This window comes from Pseudorca crassidens, chromosome 3 (genome assembly GCF_039906515.1).
Source record: "Pseudorca crassidens isolate mPseCra1 chromosome 3, mPseCra1.hap1, whole genome shotgun sequence".
Lineage (NCBI taxonomy): Eukaryota > Metazoa > Chordata > Mammalia > Artiodactyla > Delphinidae > Pseudorca > Pseudorca crassidens.
In genome coordinates, this window is record NC_090298.1 from 171,348,735 (window position 1) to 171,372,355 (window position 23,621).

Sequence of the window (23,621 nt, forward strand, 5' to 3'; positions counted from 1 at the left end):
AAGGGCCCGAGGAGTGCAGGCAGGAGGGAGGTGAGCCTCCACGTGTGAGCACTACAGTTAACGAGGAGCCCTGCGTCGGCCAGGCCTGCGTCAGCGTCTGCAGTCCTCCTTAGGCCCCCTGGGAGTTCTCATCCCCATCTCGCAGGTATGGGACGTGAAATGAGCGCTCCAAGCCACACCCTGGGCTGCGGCAGGGACCCGGGTCCCAGGGACTCAGCCGGGCCGCCACCCCGATCAGCGGCCACCGCTCAAAGCCCTTTGGGACTCAGGGAGCGAGCACCCCGTGCCTGGAAGCATGAAAGCCTGGGCTGAGGGTGCTGGCGGGGGTGGTTGCTGGAGACTCTGACCCTGCTCAGGCGTGGCTGACACGGGGGCTCGGGGCCGAAGGGGGGGCATTAGCTCTGCTCATGGAGCCGCGTGGGGGCTGCAGATGAAAGCCTGTCTCCCCTACCGGGGCCGCTGCTGGGGGTGGGGGGGCCCAGGGCGGCACTGGCCAAACCAGAGGCCTTGAGGGGAAGCCCCGAAGGAAGATCCTAGAGGGAGGGAGAGCACACAGTCCCTCAGAGACGGGGAGGGAGCCCCAGCGCCCTCTGGCTTCTCTGTGGCCCAGGGCGCTGCCATCCCAGTGCCATGGGCACTGGGTACCCTCTGGGACCTCCTGGCTGCAAAGGGCACACAGAGCCAGGAGGGCTGTGGGCTAAAGTGTGTCCCCAAAGACACATTCAAGTCCTAAGTCCTGATACCTGGGGCCTCATTTGGAAATAGGGTCACTGCAGATGTAACTAGTTAAGATGAGACTGTACTGGGGTGGGGTGGGGCCCTAAACGCAGTGACTGGTGTCTGCACGAGAACGGGACATGCGCACACACGGGGGAGGCCACGTGAAGAGGAGGCAGCGGCTGGGGGGATGCAGCCACAAGCCAAGGCCTCCAGGGATGCTGGAAACCACCAGAGGCCAGAAGAGGCAGGGAGGACCCTCCCCGGAGCCTGTGTGTGTGGGGGGGGTCTGCCGCACCTGGATCTCGGAATTCCGGCCTCCGGAACCGCGTGAGGACGCGTTTCTGCAGTTGCAAGCCCCCCAGTCGGTGGTACTTTGTGATGGCGGCCCCAGCGAGCGACTTCAGGGGATTCTGTCTCAGCCTCTGCTCTAGCCACCTCCACCCCGGACCCCCAAACCTCACAGCCGATCAAGCCCCGTGTCCTCGGGCCTCACACCCCACCCCCCTCCAGCTGTATGAAGCAGGCGTTCAGAGAGGCTCAGGGACGAAGCAGTGAAGCCGGGGGTCCAGAGCGAAGAGCCCCCCGCCTCAAACCAGCCCTCCCTCCATGTTCTCAGCTAGCCCCACGAAGGGTCCCAAGAGAATCCCATTTCAGCCATACTCCCAACAACGTCCAGTCACCGAGAAAGGCGTCCCGATGCCCTTTCCTTCCCAGAGCGGTCACGGAACCCGTGGAAATTAAACCACACGCGCTCAGACGAGCAGTGGGGCTGAGGAGAAGGTGGAAAGCGCCTGGCCTGAGAACGCGACCTGCTGAAACCTGAGGGATGCGGGCGCTGGGGGCAGGGAGTGACAGCTGCAGAGGGCGCATCGGGGAAGGTCCCAGATCCACGACCCGACTTGACACCTGAAGGAACGAGGACAGGAAGGGCAAGCGAAACCCAAAGCCCACAGGAGGAAGGAAATGACAGAGCCGGAGATAAATGAAACAGACCAGAGAAACCAGAGGGCGGCCTGAGAAACTGAAACTGGTCCTTTGAGAAGAGGGGCGATCCTGGCCTTTAGCCAGACTGATGGGGAGAAAAAGGGGGAAGACGCCGGGGGACCAGAGCCAGGCGTGACCACTGAGCTCCTGGAAGTGGGAAGGGCTGTAGGAGGGTGCTGGGGACCAAGGTTGCCAGCGGATTAGGTAATCTACACGAAATGGACCACTTCCTGGAAAGGCGTACATTTCCAACCTGCGGGACGGCCCCCTTCGCGAACGGCCGGCACCACGCTTGGGAAGTCACAGAGTGTTATTTCCTCTGCAGGGAGATGAAAGGAACCCGCCCAGACGCGGCAGAGCCTCTCAGAGGTGGACCTGGGATTTGAACTCGGGTTTCCTGGCTGGGAGCCCAGAGCTCGTTTCACGGTGACACAATTCCCAGTGTGTCATGTGCGCACGAAACACTCTGGCTTGTTTGTTCCTTTGCTCAAAAACAAGGGATTCCAAGCTCGTGAAGTAAGAGAAAACGCTACATACCTTTTTCAGTTTTTCCAAGAAGCAGCACTGTTTGACCCTGTTTAGAGAGAGAGAGAGGAAAAAAAAAAAATCACGGTTAAATATTTTTAACGTAATTAGCTCCAGCTTTTCTCAGAGAGATACTTGGCTGTCACTGAAAATGTGGCATTTGGTTTGGAACCGGCCGTGTCCTCCAGAGAAGGAACGGGGGTGCCTCTGGAGATTTCACTCTATTCTTTACACCGATCCATTCAGGAGAGACAACTGTGTTTCTCTGGGGAGGGGGGAGTTGAGTTTTTGTCTGGAACTTGTATTATTCCATCTCAGGACACGGGGACCCCAAGCCTTGAAATGGAACCGAGCCTTGATGTGTCACGCTTGGGGTTTTTCCACGTCTGGTTTTCGGTTTTGATGGAAGCCACTTGCCGGGGCCAAAAAGGGAGAGGTGGAAAAAGCGATCTCGGGGCAAAGCAATTAACCCCGGGTGGAAGAGGTGACAGGTATACGGGGCCAGGAAGGCGAGGGATCTGAGGCTGGCCGCCTGGGGCCAGGAGGTCACCGGGAAAGTATGGAAGTCCCCGTGATCGGACCCCGGGGGCGGGGTGGGCTCTGGTACTTTGGAGCCGCTGGCCTTCCGGGGGATGGGACCCACTGCTCCAAGCGGAACCCTGGACGGAGTCCAGTCTCTTTCTGATGATTGATGCACACAGCAATGAGGGGCCCTGGGGCCGCCACGTCCAGCTGTCAGGGTGACCCTGAGGCTGGACGCCAGCCTCCACCCCACTCTCCACACTGCAGCGCCTGGGGAGGCACCCACCGAGGCCAGGAGGGAGAGGTGAGCGGTAACCCCGTCCCCTCCAGGCGGCCAGCACCAGCCTCCCGTTTGTGGCTACGGAGGCCTGTCCTCTGCTGCGGGGCTACGCGTCCTGCTCGGCCAGAAGGATGCCTCAGCCTCTGCTCCGGGGGCAGGGACCCCCGGCAGCTGCCGGGCCACTGACCACAGTTCACAAGCCAGCAGCTTGACCACCCTCGAGCTCTAAGCAGGCCCTTGCTTGGGGCCCATTCCACTGTGGGCTTGCTGTGGGGAGGTCAACAGAAGCCCCTGCCCAGCGCAGGCCAGGCTTCCTGAGCTGCGGGGCCTGCCTCGGGCGAGGCTGTTTCCCTCCAGGTCCCCTTCGGTCTCGGAGAGCCGGCCCCTCTTCCTTCACAAACATTAGCTCTTTCCACAAACCTACAGGGGTTTTTTCCACCTACACAAAGGGACATGCTGCTGCTGCCACTCCAGGGCCAGCGCCGAGGGCCACCGAGCCTTTCTCAGTGGCCCTGGGCCCCAGGGGGCTGGCATCAGAGACCACGGGGCAGGGGGGAGACCCAGCCGAGTCTCAGCCACAGGAAGGAGCTGGCTGGGGCAGTTTCACTATTTCTTTTGGCCACACCGCGTGGCACGCGGGATCTTAGTTCCCTGACGAGGGATCGAACCTTCACCCCCTGCCGTGGAAGCTCGGAGTCCTAACCACTGGGCCTCCAGGGAAGTCCCTGGGGCAGCTTTCTCTAAAGCAGGGCTTCTGCCCCCCGGCACTGTTGACATCGGCGCGTCCTGGGCACCGTGGGGTGTGAAGCAGTGTCCCTGACCCCCACCCCCTCGATGCCAGCAGCCCCCCAGTACTGATAGCCACAGATGTCCCCAGACAGGGCCCAGTGTCCTCTGGAGGCAGAGTCACCCCCAGGTGAGACCCCTGTCTTAAGGAAGTGCTGGGTGAGACACACAGACACAGAGTAAGGCATCTGGCAGGGGGCGCTCCTGCCCCGGTCCCTTGAGGCGGGGGAACCCCAGCTCCTGCTAAAGGTCAACACTGGGCTCCCGGGGCTTAGAGGGGGAGACACACCTCTGCTGGGCTGAGTGTGCTGGGGCACCGGGGTGTCGGGGCGCAAAGGCGGCACCTCAGGACCAGCCCACGCTCCCGGCGAGGGCTGGGCCCGCCTGCTGTGTGGATGCCAGCAGGCCTGCGTGGGAACGGGCCACGGGAGGTGTTCTATAGGGTCAAGCCTCGATACCTTCAGATTCTGTACTTGGGAATTCACCTACTCGCTAGATTGTAACCCCCAGATTGATACTTGGGGGTGGGTGTGTGCAGTCATTAGAGGACACAGGCAGAGCAGTGAAACATTCGAGTCACCGACAACCATCTTCCCAGCTGAAGTGGAACCGGGTGGTAACCAGGGTCCTTTTCACCATTTAGGGCTACGTTTTGGGCATTTTGGGGATTTTGGCGGGTGACTCTGCCTCTAAAATGGCCCCCCGGTGTAGAGCTGAAGTGCTTGCTGGCCGGTGTCCCACGTGCTGGAGGACGGTGACGTGCTCACGGGGACAGTGCGTGTGTCAGATGAGCTTTGTTCAGGCCAGGGTTACAGCCCTGCCGTGAATGAATCAACAACTGCTATCAGACTAGGCGCCTTTAAACAGAAACGCACATCACACGAGTGTGCGTGGGAATCGGGCGTGACAATGGGGTGACGGAGGCTCACGGGATCCTGGCCCTGTGTGTCCCCAGGAGCGGTGGTGCGGTGTTCACTAATTGAGCGTTTGCGGCGACTTTATGGCCCAGAACCGCTGCCAATGACAAGAATCAACTGTATACATATTTTCTCTTCTTTATGACCACGAAAGGAACACAACTGCATTTTCCCAAATCTAGAAATCACATGAAATAACAAAAAATCATCCATAATCCCACCGCCTGGATTTTTCACGGCATATACACATACCCGTCCGTTTTTACAAATTCAGGTCCTACGTGCCATTTGATCACCTGCCTTTACAATTTTTCTTAATTTGCTTACTGTCTATCACATTGTGAGGGGAACCACTCTTTTCCCATGCCATCACAAATTCTTCTGATTTTGGAATGATTTTAGATGGACAGAAAAGTGACAAAAACAGCACAGAGAGTTTGCACGTGCCCTCAGCCAGCTCCTCTTAAGGTCGGCATCTCATCAAAATGAAGAAATGGACCCAGGCGCCTTACTCTGAATTCAACTCCAGGCTTTATCTGGGTTTCACCATTACTCCACCCCATCAAACAATGTCTGTTCTGTTCCGGGGTCCCGTCCAGGATACTAATGCTGCATTTACCAACAGGACCTTTGTGGATGCACCAAAATCTATGATTAGTAGTAGTACTATGTATATCTATTCTTGCCCATTATTGGATGTTTGGGTTGTTTCTGATTCTTTCCTCTTCTTAAATCATTGTACCATGAGAATCAGTGCACATGAGGCAAATATCAAAGCACAGGGAATTCTGTGTGTGCCTCTCTTTTTTTTTTTTTTTTTTTTTTTTGCGGTACGCGGGCCTCTCACTGTCGTGGCCTCTCCCGTTGCGGAGCACAGACTCCGGACGCGCAGGCTCAGCGGCCATGGCTCACGGGCCCAGCCGCTCCACGGCATGTGGGATCTTCCCGGACGGGGGCACGAACCCGTGTCCCCTGCATCGGCAGGTGGACTCCCAACCACTGCGTCACCAGGGAAGCCCCTGAGGATGAATTCTTATGTGTAAACCCTGAGTTTAAAGGTAGAGAGGACTTGATCCACCTTCCAACTTGACCTTCAAAAAGACTGCAGGGCTTCCCTGGTGGCACAGTGGTTGACAGTAGGACATGTAGGACATGCCTACAGAAGAGTGTACAGTTTGCTCACGTACAGACCATGCATTTAAAAAGTGTGTGCACCTGAGTCACCATGACCTGCATCAAGACGTAGAATTTCCAAGACCCCCGAAGGCATCCCAGGGCCTCCTCCTGCAGTGAATCACTATTCCGATGGAATGATTTATTTTTATTATCATCATTTTCATGATCATGGTCATCCTGACTTTCACTCGTGAGGATGGGAAAGAGGGTACAGATTCCGATTGCAGGATGAGCTGTTTAGGTGAGAAGAACTTCCTAGAAGATTTTAGAATGTTCTAGAAGACAGCCAGCCAGCATCTGCTCAGAGGGGGTGAGGAGTCGGTCTTTCTGGCCCAGCTGAGGTGCAGGGAGGGGATTTTGAGCGAGCTCCGGCCCTGGCTCGGGGCGTTGGTCTGGACGTCGGCCCACTGGCTCTCTGAACCCTGATGCCCTGTCTGTAACATAAGGACCCACGGCATCGCTCTCGGGGTCATGGTGATGACGAAATGAGACAAAGACGGTGCCCAGCACTGCAGGAGGTGCGAACTAAGGCAACGATGATAAAAATAACCCGACGGATATGACACGTGATACACGGGCACACCTCGTTTTATTGCGCTTCACGGGTATCGCGTTCTTTACAAATTGCAGGTTTGGGGCAACACGTTCCCGCAAGGAATAAAGAGTGTGCTGAGTCCAAAGAAACGGGTTTGGAGATGGAAGAATCTCCTCCTGGTGAGGATGCTGGGGAGACTGTTGAAATGACAACAAAGGACTGAGGATAGGACATAGACTTAGCTGACAAAGGGTTTGAGGGCATCGACTCCAACTGTGAAGGACGTTCTCCTGCGGGTAAAATGCCATCAAACCGTATTGGACGCCATGGAGAAACCGTTCGTGAGAGGAAGAGGCCACCGATTCGGCAGACTTCATTCTTACCTTATTTTAAGAAATGGCCACGGCCGCCCCGTCCACAGCATGGGGGCAGGACCCGCCACCAGCAAAAAGGTTATGACTTGCTGAAGGCTCAGATGATGGTTAGCGGGGTTTTTTTAGCAATAAAATATTTCTTTAATGATATTTTTTTATTTTTAAATTTTTTGGCCGCATCACACGTCAGGTGGATCTTAGTTCCCCGACCAGGGATGGAACCTGGGCCCCCTGCACTGAAAGCACGGAGTCTTAACCACTGGACCGCCAGGGAAGTCCCCAAAGTATTTTTTAACTGAACGAAACCCGAATTATTAGATGTAGCAGCTGTGGCTCCAGGATCAAAGGCTGAGTGGCCTGGGTCGAGTGGAAAGGCCTTGGGTCCTGGGCTGACACGGGTACAGCTGAGGAGGCCTGGATCCCTAGGTCCCTTCTGATTTTATCCTCATTTCCTGGAGGGCGGAGCCTGGGTGGGGGGATGGGGCTGGGCTGGGGTCATCACACTCGCTGAGTGTTTATTATGGGTCAAAAGTTGAATTTCCCTTCTTTCTCCTGAGAAAGGTGTTAACGGCTGCTTTGCAGACCCGCCTGGCAGGGTCCCTGGTGCTTCTGGAGATGCATGCAGCTCCATGGCTCACCCATGAGACACAGGGAGGAAAATTCCAGAACCTCTGACTCTGTGCTTTTTCATTAGCAAGGCCCTGCTTTACATGCAGGACACGGGGGAGGTCTTCACGTGCGCGTGTGTGTGTGTGTGTGTGTGTGTGTGTGTGTGTAGTTGGGGGAGTGGGTCACTAGGGCAGGGGTCTCTCCTAGGGTAGTTCTGCCCCCAGGGGACACTGGGCGGTGCCTGGGGACATCTGTGGTTGGTACTCTGGGGGGCTCCTGGCATCGAGTGGATGGGGGCAGGGATGCTGCTTCACACCCCGCAGTGCCCAGGACGGCCCCCCCCAGAGGATGCCCGGCTGATGTCAGCAGGGCTGGATGGGGGGGGTCGGTGGGGGACCGGGTCCTGTTCTCTGCACAACCCTGTCCTCGCCCAGGACTCCCGGCTCCACCTCTGGGTGCCTTTGCCCAAGCTCTTGTCCTTGCTGGTCTCAGCTCAGCTGTTCAACTGCCAAGGGCTTCTCCGAGAAGGATTCAAAAATAGATCATCTACTTTTTTTTTTTTTTTTTTAAATCTCAGAGATGCCTGAGAGCACAGCGCCCGGCAGAGGAAGCCGCCTAGGCAGTGAAAGAAACCAGAAGTGCTTCTTGTTGATTTTCACCAGCTCTTCTGGGGAGACTGTAGGGTAATCCCCTTCCTCAGGCACTTCTCTTAGAAGTTACTCTGCATTCTGCTTCTCAGAAGGAAACTGGGCTCCCGGGCAAGCACTCATGCCCTCCACCCACTCGGGGCTTTGAAGCAAAAATCCGACGGATTCGGAAGGTTCACATCAGACCAGGTACCCTGGGGGCCCGCGATGCCCCTGAGCAGCTGCCATGGCCCCCTCGTGCCCTCAGCCTGTCCTGGGCCCAAAAGGGGGGGCCCAGCTTGTCACAGCTGCAGGGAGACACACCTACAGCTGATTTTTTTTAAATGACCAATAAACATTATATATATTTTTTCAGTTGAAAGCTATCCTCACCTTCAGTATTTACGACAGGGATTCTCTCCCTTGGCCCTGCTGACGTTGGGGCCCCGGGTCACTCTGTGGGGGGCCGTCCCGGGCACTGTGGGGGGCTCAGCAGCATCCCTGCTCCCACCCCCTCGATGCCAGGAGCCCCCCAGTCATGAAAACCACAGATGTCCCCAGACATGGCCCAGTGTCCCCTGGGGGGCAGAGCTCCACTGAGCAAAGTTCCTGCTCTAGGATTATTGAGTTAACGTCTTTAAATCCCTTCAGTGGATTCATTTCAAGTAAGAATTTTTATTTCATTTCATTTCATTTGCTGTGCCGCACAGCTTTTGGGATCTTAGCTCCCCGACCAGGGATCGAACCCGTGCCCCCTGCAGTGGAAGCTTGGAGTCCTAACCACTGGACCGCCAGGGAATTCCCTCAAGTAGGAATTTTTAATACAACTGTTTACTCTCAACTTACTTTTTTTTTTTTTGTGGTACGCGGGCCTCTTACTGTTGTGGCCTCTCCCGTTGCGGAGCACAGGCTCCGGACGCGCAGGCTCAGCGGCCACGGCTCACGGGCCCAGCCGCTCCATGGCATGTGGGATCTTCCTGGACCGGGGCACGAACCCGTGTCCCCTGCATCGGCAGGCGGACTCTCAACCACTGTGCCACCAGGGAAGCCCTCAACTTACTTTTTAAAAATGTATTTGTATTGAACGTAGGTGTACATATAGCTGATTCACTTTGTTATACAGCAGAAACTAACACAACATTGTAAAGCAATTATACTCCAATAAAGATGTTAAAAAAATGTATTTGTATTGAGACATAATTGACACACAACCCTGTGTGAGCTTCAGGTGTTCCTGTGTCAGTCTGATACATTTATTTATTGCAACACGATTACCACCTTAACTGTCCACTGAGTTAAACGTTTCTACCTACCCTCCCATCCTTCCCTGGACCAAGAAGGATTTGAGGCGCTTCCACAAGGGCAAACGACAAGTCATCGAGGCAATGATGGTGGTAGCTGGCGTGGGAGGGGAAATGGCAGGAAGAAATAAAAGGAAAGGTTGCAAAGTGGGGTGACCGTTCTCTGGAAAGGTCGTCTGGTGTTCGTTTTTAGTTTGGGTACTTTTTGCCTAAACAAAAATAATGTCCACTGGTTATAGTGGGTCCGATACTGCCCCTCAAATATCCATGTCGTGCCCCCCGCGTCCCGTCCCCCCACCCCCCGCCAGAGCTTCCTGGTTTCAGGGTGGGCCTTACACCCAATAGCTGGTGTCTTTATCGGAGAAAGTGGAGTGGGGGTGGGATTTGATACTCAGACACACAGGGAGAGGCCTCGTGAAGACGGACGCAGAGACTGGGGTGATGCGGCCACGAGCTGAGGACAATGCAGCCCCAGAAGCTGGAAGAGGCAGGAAGGGTCCCCCTCTGGAGCCTCTGGAGGGAGCACAGCCCTGTGACACCCTGAGCTTGGACTTCAGGCCTGCAGAATGTGCGAGAATAACTGTCTGGTTTGAGCCATGCAGTTTGCGGCCCTTTGTTATAGCAGTCTCAGGAAATTAAAAAAAAAGTCTCTAGATGCACGCCCCTGCAGCTGTGAGAGCTGGGACCTTGAGTGACAAGGGCTCCCCTCCCACCGCTGGACTGACTGGCTCTGGGCATTTGGGGGAGGACAGAGAAGGCACCCCAAACCCCCTTGAGATGCCTGCACCTTGCAGGGTTGATACATCCAGGCTGTTTGCATGGGAGAAATGGTCTGTGGATTCCCTGCCTCTGGGACTATATCCATGGGAACCGCAGACATCTGGGATTAGGAACCAGTTACCCGGGGTTCCCAAGCTTTGGAACCCTCTGGAGGGGCCACTGCGGTCTGCCTGGGGCGGGGGGCAGGGAACTGTGGCAGCTGGCCTGGGTGTGGCCGGTTGCAGAGGGCCCTGGTGACTCCACCGGGCAGCCAGGGCGGGACCCCCGGGTGAGGCCGGCCCGCACCCACAGGAAAGGGAGGCCCAGGCTTTCCACGGGTTCAATGCTCCCGGAAGGCGAGGGTGGGGTAATGAGTCCACATGTTTAATGATGGTAGGAAACAGAAATAGAAGATCACATTCCCGCCAGTGGGGAACTTTCTGTTCCGCAGGAGGAAAGTAGAGGGAGGGGTTCTCAAGATGCATAAATAGACGATCACAGTGTGTCATTTAAGTGCTACACATCAACACACTTTTTTCTATAAAAGGCCAGATAGTAAATATTTCAGTCTCTGTGGCAAAGATTCAACTCAGTAGCCGCCGTAGACATGTCATGGGCGTGCTGTATGCCAGTAAAACTTTATTTGCAACAACAGGCAGAGGGCCAGATCCCACCCCCTTGGCTGTAGTTTGCAGAACCCTGAGCTGGAGGGATGAACAGCCTCTGAGGTTAAGGAATGGCAGCTCCTCCAAAGGTTAAAAGAATTACCCTCTGACCCTGCAGTTCCACTCCTACGTATGTACCCAAGGGACATGAAAACACATGTCCACACAGAAAAGTGTGCACTAACGTCCAAAGCAGCATCATCCATGATAGGCAAAAACTGGACATGACCCAAATGTCCATCACTGGGTGATGGATAAACTCAGCCACGCAAAGGGGTGAAGCCCTGACCCTCGCTACAACATGGACGGACCCTGAGAACACGATGCTCAGTGAGAGAAGCCAGACACAGAAGGACACACAGTGTGTGATTCCATTGATGGGAAACGTCCGGAACAGGCAGATTCGCAGACATAGAAGGTGAATTCATAGTTGCCTGGGGCTGGGGAAGACTGAATGGGGTATAGGGTTATTTGCAGGGGGGTGATGAAAATATTCTGGAATTAGGTAGTGGCCGTAATTGTACAACCTTATGAATGTACCAAAAACACTGAATTGCATATTTTAAATAGGTGAATTTTATGGCATGTGAATTATAGCTCAATCTTTTTTTTTTTTTTTAAAAAGGAGTTAAGTACAACAAGCTTCCTACAGGAGACAGTGTCCAGGCCCAGAGCTTAAGGTTGGGTAAACCCCGGTGGGAGGCCCCGGCTGGATGATACCCCGAGTTCAGGCCAGGATGTGGGAGGTCAGAGCAGAGTGGATGGGGGGCCAGCAGCCAGAGCCAGGCAGGTGTGGTCCAAAATGGACGTGCGTGCTGTGTGGAGAGTTTGGGCCTTTTCCTGGGGCCGAAGGAAGTTTCCACACAGGCAGTGATGGGTCCAGGGTGGAAGGAACAAAAGCAGGGCCTCACTATGACTTTCAAGGTCCCTCTCCATAAAAAAATATTGAACATACTTTACGACCACATTGGTGTAAAGATGGACACCATCCAGCCTGGATCAGTATATTCATGGTTTTCTTCTGATGTTAAACTAAAGCATTCTCGTGGGCTTCATGGATAAACAGACCTGGAGACCAGGTGGAAACAGCCCGGATGAGAACCCTGAGGGGCGTGGACGGAGGATGTGATGGGGATGAAGAGGAATTTAAGTGGTTGGGAACGTGGGGGAGGAATCGAGGACGATCTGAGGTTCAGGGGGGCCCTCTGCACCCAAACTAAAGAGCGGGCTGTGGGGGAGGGAAGAGGCAGGCCTGAGACTGGGGAGATGGGGGTGTCTGCTCTCCAAGCAGCAGCAAGGCCAGCACCAGACACATCCATCTTTCCGAGAAGTCACTGAAGCCAGAGGAGCAGAGCCTGGCCTTCGAGCAGGACGCGTTCTCTGTGACCTGGCACTCGGCCCAGCCGGCCTCCGAGGCCCAACGTCCAGCTTCTGAGAGCACGGGGGAGCCGCGGAGACAGGGGCTCCTGGTGAGGAGGAGATCGGCGCCAGCCCCTGCAGAAGGTGTTTGGTTTGAGAGTGGGTGCTTTCCCGTGACCCTCTGCGGCCTTTCACTGTCCCCCTGCCCAGGCCCCACCACCATCGCCCGACACTTGCTGAGTCCGGGCACTTCTCTCCAGATTCGGAGCAGACACTTGGAGGAAGCAAACACCCTGGCGTGGGGCACATCGTGTCTCCCCCAATTCAGACGTGGCAGCCCTAACCCCAGGCCTCAGAATGCGACCTGATTTGGAGAGAGGGTTGTTGCAGGGGTAATTAGTGAAGATGGGGTCACGCCAGAGCGGGGGCGCCTAATCCAACATGACTGGTGTCCTTATGAGAGGGGACGCTTAGACACAAATACGCACAGAAGGAGAAGGCCACGTGAAGACGGAGGCAGAGACTGGCTGAGGCGTGTACAGGCCGAGGGCGGCTGGCCACACCAGAAGCTGGTAGAGAGCCTAGGAGAGAGCCTGGGACAGACCCTCCCTCGCGTCCTCAGACGTAACCAGCCCTCCCGACACCTTGATCCTGGACTTCGGCCTCCAGGGCTGGGAGAGGATACACTTCTGTTGTGTGGAACTTTGTTACAGCCGCCCTGGGAACTCACACACACCCCCGGCTGTTGGCTTGGTCTGACTCGGTGGGGAAGGGCTGGCGACAAGAGACCAGAATTTGGGGCTCGGCAACCCCTGCCCCTGCGGCGACCTCCCCCAAACCCTAGCCCGCCCACTGCTAAAGGTCTAAATGGAGGTTGTAAAGCAGAGCTGGCAACCCTTTCCTGTAAAGCCCCTGGAGTCAGTCCTGTCCCAGCTGCTCACTGCGCCCCGCAGCAGGAAAGCGGCCGGACAACGTGTAGATGGATGGACCTGCCCGCGTGCCAACACAATTTTATTTACAAAACACGCCGTCACGCTGGGCTGTGGTTTGCGACCTCTGGTCTGGAAGCTCCATCTGTTCAAGTTACATGTTGATGGTGATCCTGTCTGTGGAGATTTTCCCTGAGACACAATTCGCCTTTTCCATCAGCTGATCCGTGTCTCCTCTGGGGTCTTCTGTTTCGTCTTGTTTACATGTCTTCAGTGGCTTCTGAGCTACAGTGGCCGCCGGTCCAGGGGGAGACCTTCCAAGCTCCAGGCAGAGGAGCAAGGGGCCCAGAGGGGAGACCACCAGGCAGCGCCGCGCGAGTGGAGCCCAGCATTGGCCCCGGGTGACAGGAGAGTCCCGCATCCTTTCCGGGACGCCGCTCAGATGCGCAGAGTGAAGGGAAGGACCTGGGGACCAGCATCCACAGAGCTGGCCTGGGAACCACCCTCATGACGCAGGGCAGGCGCGGATGGTGGGTTTACCCACGCAGACACCCACCCACCCACCCACATACACACACACACATACACACAAACCCCGCATGCACACACACACACACAACCCCCACATACACACATGCACACACACAAACCCCACATACACACATGCACACACGCACATACAAATACACACATGCACATACACATGCACGCACATACAAATACACACCCACGCACATACACAACCCTCAAACACAGAAACACATACGCACACACACACACAAATACACACAAACACATAAACACACATACAAATATACATATACACATACAAATACACATAAAAACACACAATAAAATACATATACACACATACAAATACACAGAGATAACACATACACAAAACACTCATATGTATATACAAATACACACACACAAACACAACTCATCAGTGGGAGAAACTGAAAAGCCTGGTAGAATCCAGTAAACACAGAATGAAGTCTAACTGTCTGACTAACTGGGGGATGATAATGGCTACAAAACAGATCGTAATTGTCCAAATTCTTGAAGAACAAGCACGTACGATGATGCATAGTTTTTGTGTGTGTGTGTTTTTTAAGAAATATTTATTTATTTATTTTTGGCTGCATTGGGTCTTCGTTGCTGCGCGTGGGCTTTCTCTAGTTGCGGAGAGCAGGGGCTACTCTTCGTTGCAGTGCACGGGTTTCTCATGGCGGTGGCTTCTCTTGTTGCAGAGCGCAGGCTCTAGGCGCACGGGCTTCAGTAGCTGTGGCGCGTGGGCTCAGTAGTTGTGGCTCACAGGCTTTGTTGCTCCACAGCACGTGGGATCTTCCCGGACCAGGGCTGGAACCCATGTCCCTTGCATTGGCAGGCGGATTCTTAACCACTGCACGACCAGGGAAGTCCCATAGTTTGTTGATATGATACTAGATCAGGGTCACCCCCTTGGCCCTGTTGACACTGGGCCGGGTCCTCTTCTCTGGGGGGCTGTCCTGGGCTCCGTGGGGTGTGGAGCAGCCTCCCCGGCCCCACCCCCTTGATGCCAGGGGCACCCCAGGCGTGACAACCACGAATCCATTTTCCGTCTGTGTGGATTTGCCAGTTGTGGTCATTTCTGCTGGAGCTTTAAACCGGTACAGCTCCTGCCAATGACCCAATTTGGCAGTTAAATACAGAAAGCCTGTTCTTCTTGAGCCAACATCATTCTGCAAAGCCTAAAACATGTGCTCCCTGCCTTTGCCAAGCAGCGGAATACTACGTGGCTGTGAAAAAGAATGAGGTAGGTCTCCAGGTACTGATGTGGAGAGTTCCTGTAGAGGATTACGTTGGGTCAAAAGGAGTGGACTTCCTCGACTGAATGGACACTGTGTGGGTCACAGCTCTGGGTGCCCCTCCGCCACCAGTTATGTGCTGACGGAGGCCAGGTGGGTCAGAGGGACATGACCCGAAGACACACACACCTTGTCTGGGCCCCGTGTCCTTGGTCACGCTGCTTCTCTGCTCTCTGCAGAGAAACATCTAAACACGGAATTGATCCTCACCTCCCATGGTGTTGTGTCTCGAAGAAGCTGGAAAAACACTGCATGAATGTGACAGACCTCGAGGGGCAGAGACCAGAGACCGGCTGTTGAAAGAGGCTGAGGCCCCGAGTTCAGCCCCGAGGAGCCGGGACAGCCCGAGATTGAAGATGCCTCATCTCACCTCCACGCCTGGGTCTTCCGGGAACCATCACACCTCTGTTGGGCAGAGTCCAGGTAAACCCACCTGGCTTCTCCCCACCCTGCCCCCACTGTGGTCCGCCCACCACCTGTCTTGGATGCTCAATGTACCTGCACGTGGTCATCCCACCCTAAGCTCAACAGCATGGCCTACCATGGACATATGTCGGTGTCTGCCAAGCCGGAGCCTGAGCGTTCTCTCCAGGAAAGCCTGCTTTCTGTTTAAATTTTAAAAATTAATTCTGCGAGGCCAGGGGCTCAAGCAAAGGCTCAGAGTTAGGAGTGTGCAGAGAGACGCGGGTGCTGGGGAGGAAAGCAGCCCTCCTGCAGAGGGGCGCCTCAGAGGACAGGTGCACTGTGAGACCTTCTGCTTTTTTTAACGGTGGTAAAATACACTTAACATAAAATTCACCATCTGCATTGTTTTTAAGTGTGCAGCTCAGTGGCATTAAGTACATTCACACTGTCGTGAAGCCATCACCACCATCATCTCCAGAACTTTCTCATCTTCCCAAAAGGAAACTCTGTCCCCATGAAACACTGACTCCCCAGCCCCTCCCCCAGCCTCTGGCCCCAGCATCTACTTCCTGTCTCTGTGGATATGACTCCTCCAGGACCTCCTGTGAGTGGAATCAGACAGTATTTGCCCTTCTGTGTCTGGCTTATTTCACTGAGCATCATGTCCTTGAGGTTCATCCAGGTCGTAGCAGGTGTCAGAATCTCCTTCCTTTTTTAAAAATTAATGAATTAATCAATCAATTAATTAATTAATTAATTTACGGCTGTGTTGGGTCTTCGTTGCTGCATGCGGGCTTTCTCTAGTTGCAGCGAGCGGGGGCTACTTTTCGTGCGGTGCGCAGGCTTCTCATTGCGGTGGCTTCTCTTGCTGTGGGGCACGGGCTCTAGGCACGCAGGCCTCAGTAGTTGTGGCTCGTGGGCTCAGTAGTTGTGGTGCACGGGCTCAGTAGTTGTGGCTCACGGGCTTAGTTGCTCCGTGGTATGTGGGATCTTCCTGGACCAGGGCTTGAACCCATGTCCCCTGAAGTGGCAGGCAGATTCTTAACCACTGCGCCAGCAGGGAAGCCCTATGCTTAATTCCTTTAAAAAATTTTTATTTACTTTATTTAATTTATTATCATTATTATTATTAATTTTGGCCACACTGTGAAGCATGCAGGATCTTAGTTCCTTGACCAGGGATGGAATCCGTGCCCCCTGCAGTGGCGGCGCAGAGTCTTAACCACTGGACCACCGGGAAGTCCCTGTATGCTTAATTCTTTAAGGAACCACCAGACTGTTCTCCATAGCGGCTGCCCTATTCTCATTCCCATCAACAGTGAACGTTTCACTTTCTCCACATCAATACCTGTTCTAAGCCCCATTCTTATCTGAACCTCACTATCCCCATCTATTAAATGGGCTCATGGCTCCTCCCACAGGCCTGCTGGGTGACCCCATGAAAGACGCTATTTAGGGGACTTCCCTGGTGGTCCAGTGGTTAGGACTCTGTGTTTCCAATGCAGGGGGCCGCGGTTCGATCCCTGGTCAGGGAACTAGATCCTGCATGCTGCAAGTAAGATCTCGCATGCTGCAACTAAGAGCCTGTGTGCTGCAACTAAGAGCCTGCGTGCTGCAACCAAGACCCAGCACGGCCAAATAAATAAATATTTAAAAGAAAGAAAGAAAGAAAGACAGTGTTTGGATGTCACGCTTTGTTTTGCTTTGGGGGGGACAACGTTTGTCCCTGGGCTGTCGGGGAACCAGTGAAGAAACACTGGTTGGGTTGTGCGTGTGTGCGCGCACACGCGCGTGTTTGCCACCCCTGGGAATTCGTCTGGAGAGCTGCTGGGAGATGAACAGCCCAGGAGAAGGGACGCCGCCCTCATGCACGCACGCACACGCAGACACTCAGATCCACATCGCATGCACGCATGTTCCCAGAGCAGGGGTCGCGGGGCTGACGGCCACCAAGACTGAGTTTCCCAACCCACGGTGGGGCCGCCTCAGATGACGTGCAGATGTGCGGCCCGGGAGGGCCTGGGAGCCCGGCAATAAAAACAAACACGCCGGGGCCGCGTCCAGCAGCGAGCTCCGTCCCGGCCTGCACGTGGGGTGCTGGGAGTCTGCACGGGGTGGGGTTGGCCCCTTCCTGCTAGGCCACCGTGGCTCCCAGACACGTGCAGAGCCCGGGGGGGGGGCGGCGGGGACAGGGTCAGCAGCATGGGAGGGGCAGGGGCTAAAAGCAGCGGCCAGCCAGCCTCGGACATCTGGAAATCAGGCGGCCTGGGCACAGTCATCCGGGCCCCCCGTCACGTGTGCAAAGCTCTGTAGGTTCTGCGTTTCCTCTGCAGGCTCGCAGGCTGGGGCACCAGGGCAGCAGATTTGTTTTCTATGCTGAGCAGCAAATCACCACCATCTAGTATCTCAGGGTTTGTGGGGTCAGGATTCAGGGCACAGCTAAGCTGGGACTGGGCCCCTGAGGCTGTAATCCAGGTAGGGCTGGGGCTGCCATCTCATCAGAACCTCAACTGGGGAAGGGCCCACCTCCGAGCTCCCTCAGGCTGTTGCTACACCGGCCTCCCCACAGCTGCAGGACTGGGGTCCCTGCTTTCGGCGCTCGGCTCCCACAGGCTGCCCTTGGGTCCTGGCCACGTGGGCCCCCTCCACACATCCTCTCATGTGTGGCAACTGACCTCTTCGAGGCTGGCCAGGGAGGGTATCGAGGGGAGCCTGCTGAATGGGAGTCTTACAGGACATAACCCACTCATGGCCGTGACATCTGTCACCTCTGCCACCTTCTCCTGGTTAGAGGCAGTCACAGGTCTCACGCACACTCAGGGAGAGGGGATTATGCAAGGCCTGGTTCCAGAAGGGGAGGGTGGAGATCACTGAATAAAGTCAGCACCTGCCTGAGACCATCCCCCTGGGCCCCGGAGCTGAGAAAAGACAGAGAGAAGGTTCAAGGTTGCCTGAGGCGGCTGTGCTGGGGCTCCGAGGCGGAGATGCCTGCCGGGTGCGCCCTAAAGCGGGGAGGGGCCTTCCAGCAGCGGATCTGGCTGTTGCACGTATTACATGTAACACACGTATACACACACACGCATACACATATACACGTATGTAATATACTGTCTGCATGTGTCATATATTTATACTTATATATTATATACTTATGCATGCATATTTTTATATATATATATATATATATATATATATATATATATATATTTTTTTTTTTTTTTTTTGGCGGTACGCGGGCCTCTCACCGCTGTGGCCTCTCCCGTTGCGGAGCACACGCTCCGGACGCGCAGGCTCAGCGGCCATGGCTCACGGGCTCAGCCGCTCCGCGGCACGTGGGATCCTCCCGGACCGGGGCACGAACCCGTGTCCCCTGCATCGGCAGGCGGACTCTCAACCGCTGCGCCACCAGGGAAACCCTATATACTTATATTTATCAACAAATCAAAAAGGAGAAGTGGAGCGTTCTCACACGAAGTGTATGCTGTCCATAAACAGCACTACCACAGCACAGAGAAGATTTTTAGAGATGAGGCTCTGAGACTCACTGAGATTCAGCTGGGCCCGAGCCCCTCCGTAGCCTGGGACCCTCGGAGAAGCCGGTGCCAGAACTGGAGCGCCGAGGGCGGCCCCGTGGGGACTCGCCCCCTGCTCGATTTCATAAAGAGGTTTGTGTTTTTCTATTGGATTGGATGGTCACCTCAATTCTTTGTGGAACGAGGCAGAATACGAATAACTCAAGAAACTGTGCTCGGGGCGCGGGTAACAGACTCCCAGCCTGCAGGCTGAGGACTGCTCACTTGGTGAAGGGCAGCCTTGGCTACCGTGCTCCAGGATCCAGGGGACCTGGATGCAGAAGCACCTGCTTGCTGTGCCTTCGGACCCCTTGGTGCTGCTGAGCCGGGCCGGGTCCTTCTCTGTTGGGGACCCGTCCTGGGTTAGGGTGCCACGGGTAAGGGTCAGCATCCCTGTCCCCACCCCACCCCCCAGGAATCATCCGGCCCCCGTGTCCACGGTGTTAGGTGTAGAAAGGGGTACAAGGCCTGGAACCCCTGTCTGCTGCCTCCCGGGTCAGGGGTGTGGACCCAGACTGACCTGACCCCTCTGCGTGGAAAACCACCAGCCCTGGCCAGCCGCCAGCACTGCTTGTCTGCGAAGGGCCAGGAAATGGCTGGGAGGGACGGTGAAACGGACAAACATCCCGAGGCCGCAAACCGCTCCTCTTCCCCAACCCTGGCCCGCACGGCCTGCCTACTCTGGAGGGACCCCTACTCCTGGGGTCCTGCCCCTTCCTGGACAGGTCCAGAGGCAGAGGCCTGGGAGGTGGCCGCCCGGATGCACCTGACACGTGTCACGTTAACCAGAGCAAAGGAGGCGGCTCCCAGGCCTCCCGCCCTCCCGGGCCTTGGGTCACGATCCTGCAGAGGGGCGGCCAGGTGGGCACCCAGAGCTCTGGCTGGTGACTCACCCGGGACCCCGCGGGGGCTGGTTCTGGGAGCCGGGTGCCCAGGGAGAAGGGAAAGTGGGAAAGTCACAGGGTGGACATGGGGCAGGAACCGGACAGTGGGGCTCAGGGCTGGGACCTGAGCACACGAGCGGTTCCGCTGGGGGTGTTGGAAGCGTTTGCCCGCAGGTCTGGAAGTGTCTGTGGTGACAAGAGGGGAGACGGGCATCTGGTCACCTCCTCAGGGACAGGCAAGGACAGGCCACCCATCTGAGGGGCCTCGCAGAACCAAGGAGAGAGGGCAAAGGATGCTTTTCTAGTCACCAAACAAGCAAAGGACAGTCGTAAGTCCCAACTCCTCAGTAACCGTGTGTGTGAGTTTCCTGGGGCAGCCATAACAAATACCACCTGTTAGTGGCTTAAAGCCGCACATGCTGATTTTCTCATGGTTCTGGAGGTCAGAAGTCCTAAAATCCAGGCGTGGGCAGGGCTGGTCCTTCCGGAGGCTCCAGGGCAGCATCGGTTGCGCCTTTTCCAGCTTCTAGAGGCGCCGAATCCCTGGCTCGCGGCCCCTCCTGCATCCTCACAGCCAGCAGCGCAGCATCTCCCGTCTCTCTCTGCCTCTGACCCTCCCGCCTCCCTCTTATAAGGGCCTTGTGATGATGCTGGGCCCTCCCAGGGAATCCAGGGTCACCCCCATCTCAGGGGCCTTAACCCCACCTGCAAAGTTCCCTCTGCCCTGTGAGGTGACACGTTCACAGGTTCTGGTGATAAGGACGTGGATGTCTTTGGGGACCATTATTCTGCTGGCCACACACACTGTTCTAAAAGAATTCTTAAAAGACGATCGCCCATGTTTAAATCAAGCCGTTTTAATAAATGGTGTGGTTTGCAGGGAGGCTGGGGGGTGGTGGTGTGCTCCTCAGACCTCCGGGCAGCCTGGGGTCCCAGGATGTGCTAATGCCGACTGGCCCTGTGGGCCCAGGCCCTGGAGTCCATCACTACCTGTCCTGGCTTGCTGAGCTGTAATGCTCCTGCTCCTTATATGCTCTCATGGGTGAGGACAGGGTTACGGGTTGAATTGGGTCCCCCTCCCCCAATTCCCATGTTGAATCCTAACCCCCAATGTGATGGTATCAGGAGGTGGGGCCTTTGGGAGGTGCCTAGGTCATGAGGGTGGGGCCCTCATAAATGAGATTAGTGCCCTTATAAAGGGACTCCAGAGAGTGCCCTGCCCCTTCTGCTACATGAGGACACAGCGAGAAGCCGGCTGACTGTGAACCAGGAACCAGCTCTCAAGAGATGTGGAATCTGCCCGTGCTTTGATCTTGGACTTTCTAGCCTCCAGTACCGTGAGGAATAAACGCTGCTGTGCACAAGCCCCCAGTCTCTGGCGCTCGGTTACAGCAGCCTGATTGGACTAAGACACTTGGAAGTAGGGTCACTGCAGGTGTAATTATTCAGGGTGAAGTCACACTGGAGTAGGGTGGGCCTAATCCAATACGAATGGTGTCCTATAAAAGGGGACACCTGGGCACAGACTCGCACACAGGAGAGGCCATGTGACAACGGTGGCAGAGATGAGGTGACGCTTCTATAAACCAACAGACGCCATGGACTGCCGGCACCCCCGGAAGCCGGGAGAGCACAGAACAGTCCCTCCCTCAGAAGGAGCCACCCTGACCTTGGATACTCAGCCTCCAGCACTGCGGGGGACAAATCCTTGCAGTTTAAGCCCCCAGGTTTCTGGTGCAGCACTAGGCGGCCCCAGGAAGCTCAGCAAGTATCGTCCTCAGAGCTGGTGAGGACCATGAGGCAGGAGAGAGAACACGATTTTTATTCTATAAACGAGGAATATCAAACAGAGAGAACTTTCCAAGTTGCTCATCCCCACGGCACTTGGAGGGTGGGGGGCATGCTCCCGGCTTAGGTGACTCCGCCTTCTCTTGAACTCCCCTTCCCCATCCCAGGCCCACCCACAGGCCTGCTGATGGCCTCTAGGCTGCCCTTCTTTCAAACTCAGTTCAGCTGCCTCCTCCGGGAAGCCTTCCTGGCCTTGCTCTCCCCTGGGCACTCTGCCTGAGGGCCATTTCCTCTTCAGCCATGCTGCTAGGCTACATCAGGACTTTAAGCGATCTTTGCATCCCCAGCACCTGGTCCCGAGCAGATACCCAATAAATGTCTGACAAGCTATGTAGGGAGCCGTGGGAGGGACATGTCAGGGTGATCAGGGCCCAAGAACCGAAGCTGATGTTATCCACCCCGCCCCGTCCTGCCTCGCCCCCAGCCCAGGTCCTCATGACCTCTGCCCCGTCTGCACAGCAGAGCCCTCGCTGGCCCACATGCCCCTCCCCAGTCCTTTTTTTTTTATTGGCTGCACCGCGCGCAGCACATGGGATCCTAGTTCCCCGACCAGGAATCGAACCCGTGCCCCCTGCAGTGGAAGCATGGAGTCCTAACCACTGGACCGCCCCAGTTCTTGAGGGTCCATCTTTCTTCTCCCCTCTTTAGCCCCGTATCAGGCCGTGAGGAAGATGTGACATGAAACTTGCAGAACACTCTCTGCGGTCCCCGCGTCAGAAGTACTTTCTTGAGCAATCCCAGCCTGATGTGTCATTAATCTGTGGTTTGGCCCCTCCCTGCCCCCAGAGGAGTTTGTCCTAAGGACAGAAAGTCCCCAATAATGAGACTAGAGGAAAAAAAACAACAAAAAAAAGGATGGTCTAGGTGACAGAATGATGGGGATGGGGCGGCCTGGATGCCAGGTGTCAATTTCCTCACTTGCAAATTGCCCAGGAGGGCTCCCAGGAGGGATCAGTGGAGTTCCCAAACAGCAGGAGGGTGAGAACTGGCCCCGCGCTCATCTCTCTCTGGCGTGTTCATCCCTGGCGTCCTGAATAGGCAGCAATGTCACACCTGCAGTCAAATCGCTGAGCAGTTTGACTGCGGCCTGGATGCCGGCTGCACCCAGGCCTTTGTGCCCTGCCCTGCAGGGATGGAGCTCCCTGCTCCGCATTTTCCGGGCACCGTCCTCTCTCCTTCGGGGGGGAGGCCAGAAGACATCCCACCCCCACCCCCAAGTGCCTGGTGAGGTCCCACTCATTCCTCCTCACTCCACAGATGTTGGCTCAGATGGATGACGTTGGCTCATGGCCAGCACAACTCTGTGGGGTAAAATCCTGAGGTTTTTCACACGATCATGTGTGGCTGTTTGTTCAACACATGCTAGGGGAACGGCGAATGTTTAGGGGGGATGGGAAGGTGTGGGAACAGTTTGTGGAGGGCCTGGCGTGTGGCCTGTGCCCTGCTGGGTGTCTGATGTTTGTTCCCATAACTCTCCTTAACGCAGGACGTGGCATGTTCCTATGAGACCTGCCCCCCGTCTCTGGCTGGGATTAGGACTTTGGTCTATGGGATTCCTAATTCCCCACAACAAAATGAAAAGGCAAAATGGGATATATTTTGTCACAGGTATGATGTCCTTAATATATAAAGATTTCCAACAAATCAATGAGAGATGAACGAAGCAACTTAATGAATGTGCGATAGTGGATAGGATGGACAATGGGAAAAGTTCATTCATGGAAAAACCACTGAAATTCGAATCAGTTCCATGCTTTAGTCAGTAGGACTGCAGCAAGACTGATTTCTCAGCTTTGATCAATGTTCTGTGATTATGGAAGAGACATGGACCAAGGGAAGCTGGGTGAAGGGTATTAGGGAATTCTGTGTTGTTTCTGCACCTCTTCTCTAAGTTGCAAATGACCTTAAAACCTTCCGAATGAACTGTTAACAATCCGCAAAAAGCATTACTATTACAATGACCATCATGAAACATTTAAAACCGTCATCATCAAA

At 55.4% G+C, this 23,621-nt stretch overlaps 1 protein-coding gene across 2 annotated transcripts in view; it reads right to left on the bottom strand.

Moving 5' to 3' along the window:
* The window catches only part of GNG7 (G protein subunit gamma 7), a 154,380-nt gene that overhangs the window by 32,447 nt on the left and 98,312 nt on the right, over positions 1-23,621 (bottom strand). For both annotated transcript variants that reach the window (XM_067734480.1, XM_067734481.1), the window contains exon 3: positions 2,242-2,278. The gene's annotated coding sequence lies outside the window, so the exon portion shown is untranslated. The remainder of the gene's footprint in view (positions 1-2,241; positions 2,279-23,621) is intronic.